Source organism: Artibeus jamaicensis, unplaced genomic scaffold (assembly GCF_021234435.1).
Source record: "Artibeus jamaicensis isolate MK-2021 breed Jamaican fruit bat unplaced genomic scaffold, CSHL_Jam_final contig_1661, whole genome shotgun sequence".
NCBI lineage: Eukaryota > Metazoa > Chordata > Mammalia > Chiroptera > Phyllostomidae > Artibeus > Artibeus jamaicensis.
The window spans coordinates 9982-27958 of NW_026521319.1; positions in this window are offsets into that span (position 1 = coordinate 9982).

Genomic DNA, 17977 nt, shown 5'->3' on the forward strand with positions numbered 1-17977 from the left:
TAAGGTGCAACACTGCCATTTTATGGAGCATTTTCTCAGTCCATTGAGATTTTGCTTCCTGACAATTGTCAGTTTGACTCAAATACACTCACAAAAATTCTGTACAGATGTGAATGTTTCTTATTGTTGCGGTGAGAATGAGCAGCCAGAAGGGAAATAAAGGCAGAGCCCTCACCATTGCAGTCTAACAAAGAACTTAATACAGGAAGCAACAAGTAAAGGAAGTAGCCAATTAACACCTCTGGTATTCATGCCCACCCCCAAAGCTGGCTCCACCTTTACTGTCGATCAATATGTAACTTTTCACCCCCACCCCTTCTGCCAACTCTATAACTCTCTCTTGGTTCTCTGGCCACCAGGCCTCAGGCCACCTGGCCTCTGGTAGCCAGGGTGCTTGCCACCTGGCCTTAGGCTGCCCTTACCCTGCTTTGCCCTGAACCTGTGCCTTTCAACCCCACCCCCTAGCATGTTACAGAAAACAACTCAGCCTCTTTCGGGTGTATGTAGTGGAAGTTCAAGGACCCAGAGGAGTCAATCACTAAATTCTGAGCCCTGATCAGTGAGGAACAATTGTCTATATAGGGTGAGGGGCCATCTGCCACTCAGACCGTTGCTTCTGGTGTGAAAGCAAGAAAGCTGAACTGCTGATAAGAGTTAATACAAATTTCTTTCTTCTTACTCCTCAGTTACTTAGTTACTTGCTCTCCCTGCTCCTGTTGACTCAGCTGTGAGTCCCCTCCTGGGCAGGCTATTAGCCATTACATTCATCCTATTGATTCAGCAACTAGCTACCCTCCTGGGCAGGCCACTACATTCCCTCCTTTTGATGCTTGACAGTGCTGTTGACTGCTCTAGCATCACTTTATGGTTATTCTTGTACGTCAGGGGGCTGTTGTAATATCTTATAATGGTATCACTGGATGGACAGGATCCCTGGCAGTTGCCCTGCGGGTAACTGTTACTTCTAAGTTCTGGACTATGATCCACGGGGTACAGGAGCCGAAGCTTAAACCTCAGAAGAAAATAATTAGGGGGTCCTAGAAAGGGAAATAGCCACTGGAGCCAGGCTTGAGGATTTATTCCTCAATTTCTCTAATTCTAACTTTCTGTTTCTTTGGTGTGGTGGTTTATATTCTCTCTGATTTCTTTAACTTTCTCAGCTATGATCCTTGACTGATTTACATAGTAGCAACATTCCTCTCCTAGGAACGCGCAGGTCCCCTCTTTCCCTGGATTCAGAGCATTAATGAGGTTTCTTTCCCCATTATTTTTCTCTTCTTGTGACTTACTATTAGTGAGGGGTTTTGAGATCCCTCTTTCCTTCTGGAATTCTATAAAGGACAATGGACGAAGGTCTCATCTTCTTCTAACTACTTCTGGCTGGACGTGGATGTCATCCTACCTACCCTTGGGTCAGGGGTGCCCTGAAAGAGGAGGGGGGGCATCACACAGGGAGTCCTTCCTGAAAGGGGAAGGACCTTACAGCGTTCTGGTCAGTTGGCTGTCACTAGGAAGTTGCAGGCTTGGTGTCCAAAGGCTGGCATTACTGGACCATTGGCCTTCTGGTCAGGTCATATTCTGGAGGTGACAGATTAGGCAAGAAATTGGAAGCATAATTAAATCATAGCTATTAAATGACAAAGGCAGGGACTTCGGTAAAGAATGGCTTATCTAGAGGAAGGTGTACAAGGCATGCTACACTTGTCCCAGACTCTTGTGACCTACTATACTTTACTCGGGCTGAGGGGAATACATTAGGATTTCCCTCCTTTCAGACTTCTGAGCCCTTTCTGTCCATGCTATCAAGACAGAAAAGGGAAAATCAGTTCTAAAGTGAAGCCCACAGACCACTCCAACCCTTTATCAACCTAACTACTTAGTTCAATCCAACCGTTGAGTCTCAGGGGGCGATGATGAAGATGGGCTCCTTAAGTGAGGCCTATATTGTAACTAATCATCCATAGGCATAGGCAGGTCATAGGTATACACCCTATGAAAACAGAAGAACACACAGGTTAATTCACATAATACTCTCTAAACTAGTCTCTGTGCCTGTGAGACTGTCTTTTGAGAAGACATTCCATTGCAAGGTCCTTCCTGCAATGACACCTACAGTGGCAATTTGATAGGTCCTTTGCACCTGTATATTGTACATCTTTGGTGACATCACAAACCTGGTTTCAACCCTTAAATGAAAGTAAACTTTCAAGACAGTTAGCTGCACCATTCTGATGTCTAATACGGATCATAGTGATTTTCCTTGAACTACAGTTTTTCCCCTTAAGATCACCCTTACTGTTATTACAAGGACTAGTTTGGGTTCCATTTTTTTATTTTGACTGTTCATTTGCATAAACACACCAAGAGCAGCCTGGATCACTTATGATCCTTAAGTCCGCTTTGCTGCAAATGACACAGGGAACTCTTAGATTGACTTCTCAGTCCGTCCCTTGGGGCACAGAAGCAGATCCACACGTCTGCCATCTGGCTCTGCCTGTACCAGTTGTTTCACTCAAATCCTTGAGCCTCCATTGTGCTTACAGGTTCCTTTTTTAGCCATCTTTCAGGAAAGTAACCTTCCTTCCTTCCCTGGAAAGACTGGCATGAACCACACAACCAACCAAAGTACTAGGCTTTTCTCGTGGGCTTTCACTAGCTTCACAGGTCAATCCCAGTTCCTCAGGGCTTTCTGGTAACGACCAGAACCCATACATGCCTCCTTCAGGCATGACATTCCAGTCAAAGTCTTGGTTAACAAAACCACTGCTAAAGATTGGTCTTATTGGTTTTATGCAAAGAAACATTATGTCATCATTCATTACTTCAGACTGGCAAATTCTGGAGGGGTCAGGTAGGGAGAAAATACAAAGCGTGATGGAAAATCCTTTTCCTTCTGATACCCACTAAGATTGCATCTCCCTGCCTTATACCTTCCATTACTAACCCCACATAATTCCTTTCCAAGACTTTCATAAACTTCTACAACCTTTCACACACTTTCTTCATTTACCCATCTTATACTTTCCCTTGTTGACTTTCCTATGAAGTATAAAGTTTCAAACTTTTCTGGAATCCTCAATTTCCTTTCTCAGAGGAGGTACAGAGCCAAACCTGAAACACAGAGTTCTGAGACAATACACAGGTAGAGGCATTCTCTTGCACCAATGCGTCCACTGGTGCCTGACAGAGACATGCTCCTTTAGGCCCAGTCTCATGGCAGAGACATGCTGCTTTGCCTCAGGCTGAAACACTTATCAGCCCCAAATGACCCTTCCTGGGTCCCGGGTGGCAAAGGTATCCTCTCCAACCGGCTACAGTGACCTTTCCTTGGTCTTCAGGTACACAGGGTTTCTGATCAGAAACAGCCAATGGCAGAGAAGTTCGCTCTTTTCTCACAAAACCAGAAAACAAGTAGTTGAGGTTTCCTTTACTCTAAGTTTAAAACTTTTACATCCTTTATATATATATATATACATATATATATATGTATATATATATATACACACTTATCTAGATTTACCTATTATTCTCTTTTATTCTTGGTTCTTTTCCCACAAAGGAAGGACTATACTTAAACTCAGTACTTAAACTCAGTATGTGGCAGCCAAAAGTCCCTAGCGCTATACATATCTTCTATTAAAAATTCCTAGATTTGCAGGGACATCTTGCAGCTTTCTGATGTTTAGATATTGCAAACACCCCATAAATCAGATGGTCACTCTTGGACCTCAGTTTATAACCTTTAAATCCAGAGCTATTTGTATCAGAATTAGTTATACAGAGAACCTGACTGCTGCAGTGTCCAAACAGCAGCAGCATACAGCTCATAATCTCAAAAGAAGCCTTAGCCAGTTCCAAGATGGTGGCACCCATGAATGCTCTGTCTTCCATGGTGGGGCATTCATATGGCTTATCCATTTTACCCAAAATGGCAGCACCCTGACTCTGGTTCTGTCCACCTGGGAAGGTCCCAGGACTCTGGTTTCAGGAGCCTCGGAAGCCCCCAAGGCCCCTTCCACCTATGGGTTTGGGGGCACCATAAAGCCACCCTCCACCCACCTGTGAAGGTGGGGGCCCCGCAGCTCCGTTTTCAGAAGCCAAGGAAGCCCCTGCCAATCCCTGGTTTGGCGGGTGAGCAGAGCCCACGTGCAGAGGCTGCGAATCCATGGTGGAGACTTCTCCCACCTGCAGGGCAGGAGAAGCTGTAGTTGGTCTCATCTCCCTAGAAGACAAGGTCACCACCAGAGTTCCTGCTCTCTGGGGTCCCCCATTGTCTATTCTGAGGATGGGAGGAGGTCTCCCAAAGACTAAGTCATATGGGGTGTAGCCTGAAGGGTTAGGGCCATTCCTAATCCTAAGTAGTGCCAGCGGCAGCAAATCAGCCCAAGGTAGTCCAGTCTCCTGGTGGAACTTAGCTAGAGTTTCCTCGAGCATACCTCGGCATACCTTTCCATCCTGGAACAAGTGTGTTCTGGGAAAAAAAATAAAAATTAAAACCAAAACATCCTCTCTAGATACCTTTTTGCAGTGTCATGGAAGAAACATTCAAACCTATAGAGAATTTTTATGAGTTTATTTGGGCCACATGGATGACAATTGCCAGGAAGCAAAATCTCAACAGATTGAGAAAATGTTCCTGAGTGTGGCAGTTTCACCATTTATTTTATTTTATTTTATTAATTTATTTTTTCAAATACTCTTTTATTTCTGATTTTATTTTTTTAAATTTTATTTTATTGATATGCCAACAGGTATTCTATTCCCCCCGTCATTCCCCTCCACCCTGCACCTCCCTACCTCTACCATTTCCCCCCTTTAGTTTATGACCATGTGTCTCAAGTTCTTTGGATTCAATATTTCCCATACTATTCTTCCCCTCCCCCTATTTTCTACCTATGGTCTATACTACTTATTTTTTGTACCTTCTCCCCCCTTTTCTCCTCCCACTCCCCTGTTGCTAACCCTCCATGTGATCTCCATTTCTATGGTTCCCCTCCTGATCTAGCTGTCCTTTTAGTTTGCTTTTGTTTTAGGTGTGGTTGTTAATAACTGTGAGTTTGTTGTCCTTTCACTGTTCATGTTTCTTTAACTTCTTTTTCTTAGATAAGTCCCTTTAACATATCATATAATAAGGGCTTGGTGATGATGAACTCCTTGAACTTGATCTTATCTGAGAAGCATTTTACATATCCTTCCATTCTAATTGAAAGCTTTGCTGGATAGACCAATCTTGGATGTAGGTCTTTGGATTTCATGACTTGGAATACCTCTTTCCAGCCCCTTCTTGGCTGTAATGTCTCTTTTGAGAAATCAGCTGACAGTCTGATGGGAACTCCTTTGCAGGTGACTGTCCCTTATCTCTTGCTGCTTCTACAATTCTCTCCTTTATTTTAATCTTGGGTGACTTAAAGATGATGTGCCTTGGTGTGATTCTTCTTGGGTCCAACTTCTTTGGGACTCTCTGAGCTTCCTGGATTTCCTGGAAGTCTATTTTCTCTGCCAGATTGGGGAAGTTCTCTTTAATTATTTGTTCAAATAAATTTTCCACTGGTGGCTGTTCCTCTTCCCCTTCTGGTACCCCTATCATTTGGATGTTGGAGCATTTAAAGATGTCCTGGAGGTTCCTAAGCCTCTCCTCATTTTTTTGAATTCTTGTTTCTTCATTCTTTCCTGTTTGGTTATTTTTTCCTTCCTCCTGGTCCACTCACTTGATTTGAGTCCCAGTTTTCTTTCCATCACTATTAGTTTTCTGTGCATTTCCCTTCATTTCAATTAGTTTAGCCTTCATTTGTTCCTCTAATTTGTGACTAAAATCAACCAGTTCTGTGAGCATCCTGATCACCGGTGTATTGAACTGTGCATCTGATAGGTTGGCTCTTTCTTGGTTGCTTAGAGTTATTGATTCTGGGGCTCTGAGTTCTTCTTGAGCCATAATGTTTTCCTGTGTTCGCACCTGTTATGTATGAGGGGCAGACCCCTAGGTGTTCACTAGGGTGGGGCAACTCAGTTGCTGGTTTGTGACTCTATGTGGGGGCGGGGTCAAATAGGGGCAATGGTGCTGCTTCCTGTTGCTGGGGCCTGCACGGTCTGTCTCACTGCTTGCTCCTTTGCCTCGTTTATCTGTGTGTGAATGTGTGACCTTGGTCAGGCAGACACCTTGCATGCTCACTGGGTCTGCCCTTTGCAACCCCATGCCTGGGATCCGCCAACCACTGCCCACTCCTGGGTTGGTCTAGTCAACCTTTCCTGCACAACTCCACTCTGTCAGCTGCTGGCTCCACCCCTCTTACCAGTCTGGCTGAATGTTTCGCTGTTGTCAGACTTCCGTATAGTTCAATTTTCTGTGGTTTGGTTGAGTTTTTTGTTACTTTAACTTTGTTGTCTTTAAACTTGGTTGTGTGAGGAGACACGATGTTTCCACCTACACCTCCATCTGGCCAGAAGTCTATTTTTTCTTTTTCATAGCTTTTTAATTCTTTCAATTTTTTTCTATTTTTATTTTATTTCGTATTTTACTCTGTTCTTTTCTTATTCTCTTTTTCTTATTCGTTCCTTCTCTTTGTTCTTTTTTCTTTCTTTTTTTAAAGGTTTCTTTTTTTTTTGGTTATACTATTACAGTCCTCCCAATTTTTTCCATCTTAGCCCCCTCCCCCCTGCCCCACCAACCTTCCACCATTACCCACTCCCTGAGTGGAATGCTGGAGGATTCCAGCATTCATGTCCATGGGTTGTACATACGAGGTCTTTGAGTCCGCTGTTTCCTATTCCATTTTTATTTCTCCCCATCTATTTTAGGCCTACTAATTATGCTTCTTCTTCCCTGTACCTTTTCCCCATTATTCCTCCCTTCCCCTTCCCACTGAAAACCTTCCGTCTGATGTCAAGTTCTCTGATTCTGTTCCTTTTTAGTTGTTTGCTTAGTTTATGTTTTCATTGTTTTTCCATTCTTTTAGGTTCATTTGTTGATCATTGTGAGTTTGTTGTCACTTTATTGTTCATATTTTTATCTTCTTTTTCTTGAATAAGTACCTTTAATATTGCATATAATAAGGGCTTGGTGATGATGAACTCCTTGAACTTGACCTCATCTGAGAAGCACTTTATCTGCCCTTCCATTCTAAATGATAGCTTTGCTGGATACAGTCATCTTGGATGTAGGTCCTTGCCTTTCATGACTTGGAATACTTCTTTCCAGCCCCTTCTTGCCTGCAAGATTTCTTTTGAGAAATCAGCTGACAGTCTTATGGGCACTCCTTTGTAGGTAACTGTCTCCTTTTTTCTTGCTGCTTTTAAGATTCTCTCCTTATCTTGAATCTTCAGTAATCTAAGGATGATGTGCCTTGGTGTGTTCCTTCTTGTGTCAACTTCTTTGGGTCTCTGAGCTTCCTGGACTTCCTGGAAGTCTATTTCCTTTGCCAGATTGGGGAAGTCCTCCTTCATTATCTGTTCAAAGAAGTTTTCAATTCTTGCTCTTCCTTTTCTCATTTTGGCACCCCTATAATTCAGATATTGGAACTTTTCAAGTTGTTCCAGAGGTTTGTAAGTCTCTTTTCACTTTTTTGAATTTTTGTTTCTTTATTCTGATCCGGTTGGATGTTGACTCCTTCCTTTTCTTCCAAATTGTTGATTTGAATCCTAGTTTCCTTTCCTTCACTGTTGGTTCCCTGAACATGCTGTTTAATTTTATTTTGGGTATCCTTTATTTGTTTTTTTCATTTTTCAACCAAGCTCAAACAGTTCCATGAGCATTTTGATTACCAGGGCTTTAAATTCTCCACCAGATAGGCTGGCTATCTCCTCATTGCTTAGTTTTCTTTCTGAAGTTTTGCTCTGTTCTTTCATTTGGTCAATATTTCTTTGTCTTGGTATCCCTGTTAAGTTGTAAGAGGGCAGGGATTAGGTATTCCTCCTGCATATGGCAACCCTCCTTGCTGTGCTGTGCAGCTGCCTGTGGGGGAGGGGCCAGAGAGGGAACAATACAGCTTACCCCACTTTCCACCTGACTCTCTCAGGAAACTAAGAGTTTCTCCCCACTGTGGCAACTCCTGCCATAGTCCACAGTCAGCACTGAGTCTCAGAGTTTTGCCTTCAGCCAGCCCAGCCCACTCAGTCTGCAGGCTTGCTGTGATTTTTCTGAGCTTGCCCCACCCATCTGGTTCACTGACTCATTGTGGTTTTTCTCAGCTGACCCCACTGGCATTGCCTTGCTGCAGGCTCTTAGTGATCTGGTTGTTCTGGTTGATTTTTTTTTCTTTAATTCCTTGGTTGTCGGAGTTCCATGCAGTTTAATTTTCTGGTGCTTTTGGTTGTTTATTGATTTTAAATTGGTTGTTATGCTCCTCCCCGTTGTGCTAGGAAATCAAGGGTTTCTACCTATGTCTCCATCTTGTCCAGAACTCCTCTTTGTATTTTTTCTGTTTTTCTTTTTCTATTGCTTACTGTTTCTCTTCCTCTTTCCTCTCACAGTCCTTTTTCTTTCCTTTTGTTTTCTCCTGTTTTCTTTTTATTTTTGCTATTTTGTTCTTTTTTCTTATTCTTTTCCCTTTTATTACTGTTTTTGCTGTGGTTGTTGAGCTTTTTGTTTGCTTTTGTTTTGTTTTGTTTTCCGTTAGTACCTGTAAGATAGCTTGCAAGATGTGGCTGGGTTAAGGTTCTCAGTCAGCCAGTGGGAGGGGAGATCCCACTCAAGAGCAGGACAACAGAAATAAAGACCCAGTTACAACAAGAGCATCCATATAATATTTACAAGAGGCATCTATAGAGCAATGAAGTCAAGAGATCAAGCAGACCACACCACTGGGTCCCATACGACTCCTAACATATAAGACCATGAAGACTCCTAACATATAAGACCATATAATCTCCTATGAAGATTGGGAGTCAAAGCAGGTCTATATAATACATAGAAAAAATACAAAGATATAACAAAGACAGGGATAGAAAGAAGAGAAGGGATCTTCAGAAAAAGAGCTAAGTGAAATTGAGTTAAGCAATTTATCAATCATGGAGTTCAAAATAATAGTTATAAGGATGCTCAAGGACCTTAGGGATTACTACAAGGAACTCAGTGAGACCTAGATCAGCAAGAAAAAGGACATAGAAACTGTAAATAAGAATCAGTCGGAAATGAAAAATATAATATCTGAAATAAAAAACACACATACATTGTCACAACCCAGCGACCTCCCCCTGGTGGCCCCGCCTCGCTCATAAGGCCCCACGACCAAAAATGGCTCAAGAAGATCTCAAAGCCCCAGAGCCTATAACTCTATGTGATGAAGAAATAGTAAAACTCTCAAACCCACAGTTTAAAACACTTGTCATCAGGATCGTCACAGAACTGATTGATTATAGCCACAAATTAGACAAATATATGAGGCAAAACTAATTGAAATGAATGGAATTGCACAGGACAGCAATAGCATTGAAAAGGAAACTGGGACTCAAATCAATGGAGTGGACCAGAAGAAAGCAAATAATGGCCAAACAGAAAAGAGTCAAGAAGCAAGAATTCAAAAAAATGAGGAGAGTCTTAGGAACCTCCAGGACATCTTTAAACGCTCCAACATCCGAATTATAGGGGTACCAGAAGGGGGAAAGGAACAGCCACCAGTGGAAAACTTATTTGAACAAATAATAAAGGAGAATTTCCCCAATCTGGCAAAGGAAATAGACTTCCAAGAGATCCAGGAAGCTCAGAGAGTCCCAAAGAAGTTGGACCCAAGAAGGAACACACCAAGGCACATCATCATTACATTAGCCAAGATTAAAATGAAGGAGAGAATCCTAGAAGCAGCAAGAGCTAAGGGGACAGTCACCTACAAAGGAGTTCCCATCAGACTGTCAGCTGATTTCTCAAAAGAGACCTTACAGGCAAGAAGGGGCTGGAAAAAGGTATTCCAAGTCATGAAATCCAAAGACCTACATCCAAGAGTACTCTATCTTGAAAACTTTCATTTAGACTGTAAGGGCAGATAAAGTGCTTCTTAGATAAGATCAAATTCAAGGAGTTCATCATCACCAAGCCCTAATTATATGAAATACTAAAGGGACTTACCTACGAGAAAGAAGATAAAAAAGATGAACAGTGAAAGGACAGCAAAGGAAACAGACAGCTAGATCAGAAGCAGAACCATAGAAATGAAGATCTCATGGAGGGTTAGCAACAGGGGAGTGGGAGGAGGAGAAGGGGGAGAAGGTACAGAAAATAAGTAGCATAGATGGTAGGTAGAAAATAGATAGGGGGCAGGGCAAGAATAGTATGGGAAATATAGAATCTAAAGAACTTGAGACACATGATCATAAACTAAAGGGGGGAATGGTGGGGGTGGGCAGGTGCAGGGTGGAGGGGAATGAAGGGGGGAATAGAACAACTGTAATGGCATAATCAATAAAATAAAAATTAAAAAAAGGAAATATATAGTCTTCCAAAGCTAAATCAGGAAAAAGCAGAAATCAGCGTAGACTGAAAATAACTAATGAAATTGAAGCAGTAATAAAAAAACAAAAACAAAACTCCCAGCAAACAGAAATATTGGTCTATGTGGCTTCATAGGCACATTTTAACAAACATTCAGAGAACTAATACCTATCCTTTTCAAACTTTTCTAAAAAATTCAAAGGATGAAATATTCCCAAGCTCTTCATGAAACCAGTATTATCCTAATTCCAAAACCATACAAAGACATAACAAAGAAAATTATAGGCCAATATCTCTGGTAAACATAAATGCTAAATCCTCAAAAAATATATTTGATAAACCAAATACAGCAATACATTAAAAGGATCATACACCATGATCAAGTTGGATTTATCCCAGTGAGGCAAGGTTGGTAGAATATCACAAATAAATAAATACCCGAGCATGGAGGTAGCTGCTCTTCTTCCCAGAGCATCTTCGACTGGGCTGAGGCTCTACTTCTGGGAGCCAGGCTGGCTAGGTGACAGGGGGCAGGTGTGAGGGTGTTGGTGAGGTGAAATCGTTCTTTTTTTTCCCAATGCAGCACTTCTCAATTTTGTGTTATTTATTGTCTTTATTTACAATAGCCATTCCGACAGGCATGAGGTGATATCTCTTTGTGGTTTTCACTTGTGTTTCCTGGTGATTAGTGATGTTGGGCATCTTTTCATGTGTCTGTTAATCATCTCTGTGTCCTCTTAGGGAGAATGTCTATTTATGTTCTCTGCCTATTTTAATCACATTGTTTTTTTATAGTAAGGTTTGTGAGTTCTTTATATTTTTGGATATTGACCCCTTATTGGATATATTATTTGTAAATATCTTTCATCATTCAGTAGATTGATTAATGATTTCCTTTGATTTGCAAAAAAGACTTTTAGTTTGATAGAGTCCTATTTGCTTAATTTTGCTATGTTGTCCTTGTGTGAGGAGACAGATGCAAAAACATATTGCTAGCATTCATGTCAGAGCTCGATATCTATGTTTTCTTCTAGGAGTTTTATGGCATTGACTCTCCTTACATTTAAGTCTTAAATTCACTTTGAGTTCAGATTTGTATGGTGTAAGAAAGTGGTTCAGTTTTATTTATTTGCATGTGGGTATCTACTTTATTTTAGCAACATATTGAAGAGACCACCTTTCCCATTGTATGCATTTGCCTCCTTTGTCATAATTTAACTGACCACACAGGTGTGGGTTTATTTATTGTCGATAATAGTTAACAGGGTGCTGAGTTGGGGCCCCCCAAAATGCAAAGCATATTCCATACAAACTTTGATTGGATACCCTGGCTGGTGTGGCTCAGTGGATTGAGTGCCAACCTGTGAAACAAAGGGCCATTTGTGTGTTCAATTCCCACTCAGGGCACATGCCTGGATTTCAGATCAGGGCCCCAGTATGGGGTGTATAAGAGGCAACCACACAGTGATCTTTCTCTCTCTCTCTCTCTCCCTCCATTCCCTTATCTCTCAAAATAAATAAACAGAGGACTTCCGCCAAGATGGAGGTGTAGGTGGGAACACTTTGCATCCTCTCACAACCAAATCTAAAAACAACAAAGTTTTAACAACAAAAAATGCAGCTAAGCTACAGAAAATCGAACAATATGGAGTCCAAAAAAAAAAGAACCACTCAGCTAAACCAGTGAGCGGGGCGGAGCCAGCAGTGGAGCAGGTCAGGCCAAAAAGATCACTGCAGCGCAGGCAGCCCAGAGCGTGGATCCCAGGTGCGGGCTACCTACCAGCGGACCCAGGGAAGGCACTGGCTGGACCCAGGGAAGGCACTGGCCGGCTGGCTGACTGTGGTCTCTCATTTTCACGCAGATAAACCAGTGAAGAGATGAGCATTGAGACAGACCCAGCAGGCCCTGCCCAGGGCGGTGGGCTGACCCAGGTCGCACATTTGCCCACAGATAAACAGGCTGGGGGTGGGTGGAGGGGGAGCGGTGAGGCAGACCTGGCGGGAGGGAGTGGAGAGGACTGTTATTGCTCCCTCTCTGACCCCACCCCCACATAAGGCATCAGAAACCAGTGACCTGGGTTCACCCCCCCACCCCGTGAACACTTAAGGCGCCTCTCCTCAAATGTAAAAGGTGTGAACAGATCAAAACATGCCTCAAGAACAACTCAGAGCCCTAGAGCCAATGAATCTAAGTGATCAAGAAATTGCCTACCTATCAGAGGCACAATTCAAAACACTGGTGATCAGGATGCTCTCAGAACGGGTTGATTTTAGCCACAAATTAGAGGAACATATGAAGGCTAAACTAATTGAAGGGAAATGCACAGAAAACCAATAGTGATGGAAAGAAAACTGGGAATCAAATCAAGGGAGTGGACCAGAAGGAAGGAAAAAATGACCAAACAGAAAAATATAAAGAAACAAGAATTCAAAAAAATGAGGAGAGTCTTAGGAACCTCCAGGACATCTTCAAAAGCTCCACATCTGAATTATAGGGGTACCAGAAGGGGAAGAGGAACAGTCACGAGTGGAACCCTTATTTGAACAAATAATAAAAGAGAAATTCCCCATTCTGGCAAAGGAAATAGACTTCCAGAAAATCCAGGAAGCTCAGAGAGTACCAAAGAAGTTGGACCCAAAAAGGAACACACCAAGGCACATCATCATTACATTAGCCAAGATTAAAATGAAGGAGAGAATCCTAGAAGCAGCAAGAGCTAAGGGGACAGTCACCTACAAAGGAGTTCCCATCAGACTGTCAGCTGATTTCTCAAAAGAGACCTTACAGGCAAGAAGGGGCTGGAAAGAAGTATTCCAAGTCATAAAAGGCAAGGACCTACATCCAAGATTGCTCTATCCAGCAAAGCTTTCATTTAGAATAGAAGAACAGATAAAGTGCTTCTCAGATAAGATCAAATTCAAGGAGTTCATCATCACCAAGCCCTTATTATATGAAATGTTAAAGGGACTTACGTAAGAAAAAGAAGATAAAAAATATGAACAATGAAAGGACAGCAAACTCACAGTTATTAACAACTACACATAAAACAAAAGCAAACTAAGAGGACAGCTAGATCAGGAGCAGAAACATAGAAATGGAGATCACATGGAGGGTTAGCAACAGGGGAGTGGGAGAAGGAGAAGGGGGGAGAAGGTACAGATAATAAGTTGCATAGACAGTAGATAGAAAATAGATAGGGAGAGGGTAAGAATAGTAGGGGAAATACAGAATCTAAAGAATTTGAGACATGTGTTCATGAACTAAAGGGGGAAATGATGGGGGAGGGGTATGCAGGGTGGAGGGGAATGGAGGGGGGAATAGAACAAATGTAATGGCATAATCAGTTAAAAACTTAAAAAAAAAGGACCTGAGACAGGTGGTCATGAGCTAAAGGGGGAAATGGTGGGGGATGGGTGTGCAGGGTGGAAGGGAATGAAGGGGGGAATAGAACAAATGTAATGGCATAATCAATAAAATTAAAAATATTAAAAACACAAAAAACAAAAAATAAATAAATAGAATCTTTAGAAAAATAAACCTTTTTTGGGGACGTGGGGTGGATGATACAGCTGTTAAGATACATATCTTTTTTTCCCATTTTAAAAATATTTTTTATTGATTATACTATTACAATTGTCTGATTTTCTCTCCTTGATTTCCCTTCACCATGCACATGCCTCCCACCCACATTCTCCCCACCTTAACTCATGTCCATGGTTTGTACATATAAATTCTTTGGCTTCTCCATTTCCCATAATATTCTTAACTTCCCCCTGTCTATTTTGTATGTACCACTTATGCTTCTTAGTTCCTGTACCTTTTTCCCCATTCTCCCTCCAGCTTCTCGCTGCTGATAACCCTCCATGTGATTTCTATTTCTGTGATTCTGTTCCTCTCCTAGTTGTTTGCTTAGTTTATTTTTTTTCTGTGGTTTGTTTTTTAGGTTTATTTGTTGATAGTTACAAGTTTGTTGTCATTTTAGTTTTCATATTTCTGATCATCTTCTTTTTCTTAGATAAGTTTCTTTAATATTTCATATATTGGGGCTTGGTGATGATGAATTCCTCAACTAGACCTTATATAGGAAGTATTTTACCTGCCCTTGTATTCTAAATGATAGCTTTGCTGGGCAGAGTAATCTTGGATGTAGGCCCTTACCTTTCATGACTTTGTATGCTTCTTCCCAAGCTCTTCTAGCCTGTAAGTTTTCTTTTGAGAAATCAGCTGACAGTCTTATGGGGACTCCTTTTCTCTTACTGCTTTTAAGATTCTCTCCTTTTCTTTAATCTTGGGTACTATAATTACAATGTGCCTTGGTGTGTGCTTTCTTGGGTCCAACTTCCTTGGGACTCTCTGTGCTTCCTGGATTTGCTGGAAGTCTATTTTTTTATTTTTTTGCCAGATTGGGGAAGTTCTCCTTCATTATGTTTTCAGATAAGTTTTTCATGTCTTGCTTTTCCTCTTCTCCTTCTGGCACAGCTATGATTCAGATGTTGAAGCATTTAAAGTTGTCCTGGAGGTTCCTAAGTGTCTCCTTATTTTTGTTTGAATTCTTGTTTCTCTATTCTGTTCTGATTGAATGTCTATTTTTGGTTGAATTGTTGATTTGAATCCTGGTTTCCTTCCCTTCACTGCTGGTTCCCTGTATATTTTGCTTTATTTCTCTTTGCATAGCCTTCACTTCTTCCTCTGTTTTGCATCTATACTCAATCATTTCTGTGAGCATCCTGATTACCAGGGTTTTGAACTGTGCATCTGATAAGTTGGCTATCTCTTCATCACTTAGTGATTTTTCTGGAGTTTTGATCTGTTGTTTCATTTGGGCCATATTTCTTTATCTGGGCACACCTGTTACATTGTAAGAGGCTGAGTCTTAGGTATTTTCCAGAGTAGGGCATCCCACATTGCTGCATAGAAGTGCTGTCTTCAGGGAAGGGGTTAGAGAGGGAACAGTGCCACTTGCTGGGCTCTTGGGGGGCTTCCAGTCACTTCTGCTACTAAGCACAAGCAAAATTGGTCATTTACCGTGCTGATTCCCAGGTGGCTAGGTTTGTGTAGATTCTAGAACCCTATAGGTCTCTCCAATGAACTCTTCTGTGAGGCTGGAGGTTTTGAGCCTTTCTTTTCCCATCCTGGAACCCTGAATTGCATGGTCTATCTCGCTCTCCAGTTGTTCTTCCTGGCTTATCCACACATGAATGTGGGACCCCCCGATCCTCCAGCTGCCACCTTGCTGTGCATCCTCTCTACCCCGTCTGCCTGTCTCTGCCCCTCCTAGTAGTCTGATGATTTCTTCTTTAACTGCTTGGTTTGGACTTCCATACAGTTTGATTTTCTTTCAGTTTTGGCTATTTTTTTAAATTTTTTTTATTGATTATGCTGTTACAGTTGTTCTATTCCCCCTTTCATTCCCCTCCACACTACCCCCCCATCCCCACCATTACCCCCCTTTAGTTTATGACCATGTGTCTCAAGTCCTTTAGATTCTATATTTCCCATACTATTCTTGCCCCCCATCTATTTTCTTTCTACTGTCTATGCAACTTATTATCTGTACCTTCTCCCCCCTTCTCCTCCTCCAACTCCCCTGTTGCTAACCCTCCTTGAGATCTTCATTTCTATGTTTCCACTCCTGATCTAGCTGTCCTTTTAGTTTGCTTTCATTTTAGGTGTGGTTGTTAATAATTGTGAGTTTGTTGTCCTTTGACTGTTCATGTTTCTTTAACTTCTTTTTCTTAGATAAGTCCCTTTAACATTTCATATAATAAGGGCTTGGTGATGATGAACTCCTTGAATTTGATCTTATCTGAGAAGCACTTTATCTGTCCTTCCATTCTAAATGAAAGTTTTGTTGGATAGAGCAATCTTGGATGTAGGTCTGTGGATTTCATGACTTGGAATAACTTTTTCCAGCCCCTTCTTCCCTGTAAGGTCCCTTTGAGAAATCCGCTGACATTCTGATGGGGACTCCTTTGTAGGTGACTGTCCCCTTAGCTCTTGCTGCTTCTAGGATTCTCTCCTTCATTTTAATTTTGGCTAATGTAATTATGATGTGCCTTGGTGTGTTCCTTCTTGGGTCCAACTTCTTTGGGACTCTCTGAGCTTCCTGGATTTCCTGGAAGTCTATTTCCTTTGCCAGAATGGGGAAATTCTCCTTTATTTTTTGTTCAAATAAGCTTTTCACTGGTGGCTGTTCCTTTTCCCCTTCTGGTACCCCTATAATTCGGATGTTGGAGCGTTTAAAGATGTCCTGGAGGTTCCTATGACTCTCCTCATTTCTTTGAATTCTTGCTTCTTGACTCTTTTCTGTTTGGCCATTATTTGCTTTCTTCTGGTCCACTCCATTGATTTGAGTCCCAGTTTCCTTTTCAATGCTATTGGTGTCCTGTGCAATTCCATTCATTTCAATTAGTTTCGCCTTCATATATTTGTCTAATTTGTGGCTATAATCAACCAGTTCTGTGAGGATCCTGATCATCAGTGTTTTAAACTGTGAGTCTGAGAGTTTTGCTATTTCTTCATCGCTTAGATCTATGGGCTCTGGGGCTTTGAGATCTTCTTGCGACATTTTTGGTCTGTTCGCGCCCTTTAAGTGTGAGAAGCTGCGCCTTGGACTCCCAGGTCACTCGGTTTTTACGCTGTATGTGGGGCCGTGGTCAGAGCGGGGGAAATGGTGACCCCCTCTGCTGTTTCTCACACTGGGTGAGAATCAGCGCGTTAGGTGGTTCACCTGGGCCAGGCCACTCAGAGTCGCTGGGTTATGATGCTGTATGTGGAGGTGGGGTCAGAGCAGGGAAATGGCAGCGCCCTCCATTGCCACTTGCTGCGGGGACCCGCAGGGCCCTGGTCCAACCGCCCACTCCCTGGCCTGTCCGCCATTTTCCATGTTCAAAGGGTACCTTCACTAGATAGGTGGCGGGTAGGTTAAGCTTCTTGATACACTTATTTTTACTTTCTTTCTCAAGTTACCACTGAACTCCTGGGGTGAGGGGCCTAAAACTAGAGCCAGTGATAGCCAGTGGAGCTTGGGAATTCAAAAAATAAAGCCATGGCAAGTCACTTACCCATGGAAGGCATTACCTTTACTCAAAGATAGGTGTGTCTGATTCTGGAAAGGAGAATCTTCATACAACGTACATGAGCATAGGACTCTTGCTTATCTGAGAATGACCAGAAAACTTTCTACCCAACACAGGCTTGGAGAATAGAGCCAACATGTTGAGTTTTTCAGGGCATTTAAGAGGAAAAAAAGTTGTTTTATGATTATCTTGGATAAGACCATTTTTAAAATACTTTAAAAATAGATTTGTCTTTTGTAAGAATGTGGTACTGCTGCCAGTGGAAATTAACAAGACCTGATTCACCAATATCATCAAACAGAGCTTAGCCTAAAGATACTGAGAAATGTCTAAATATTTCAGGTATAAATATAGATGGTTGTAACTCTATACTATGGTTTAAAGCACGGTAATGGAATTGATCCAGCTTGGAAACAAATGGTTAGAAACTAATGTTTACTTCTCTGGTAGCAGTGAGATCCAGCACTCCTACAGTTT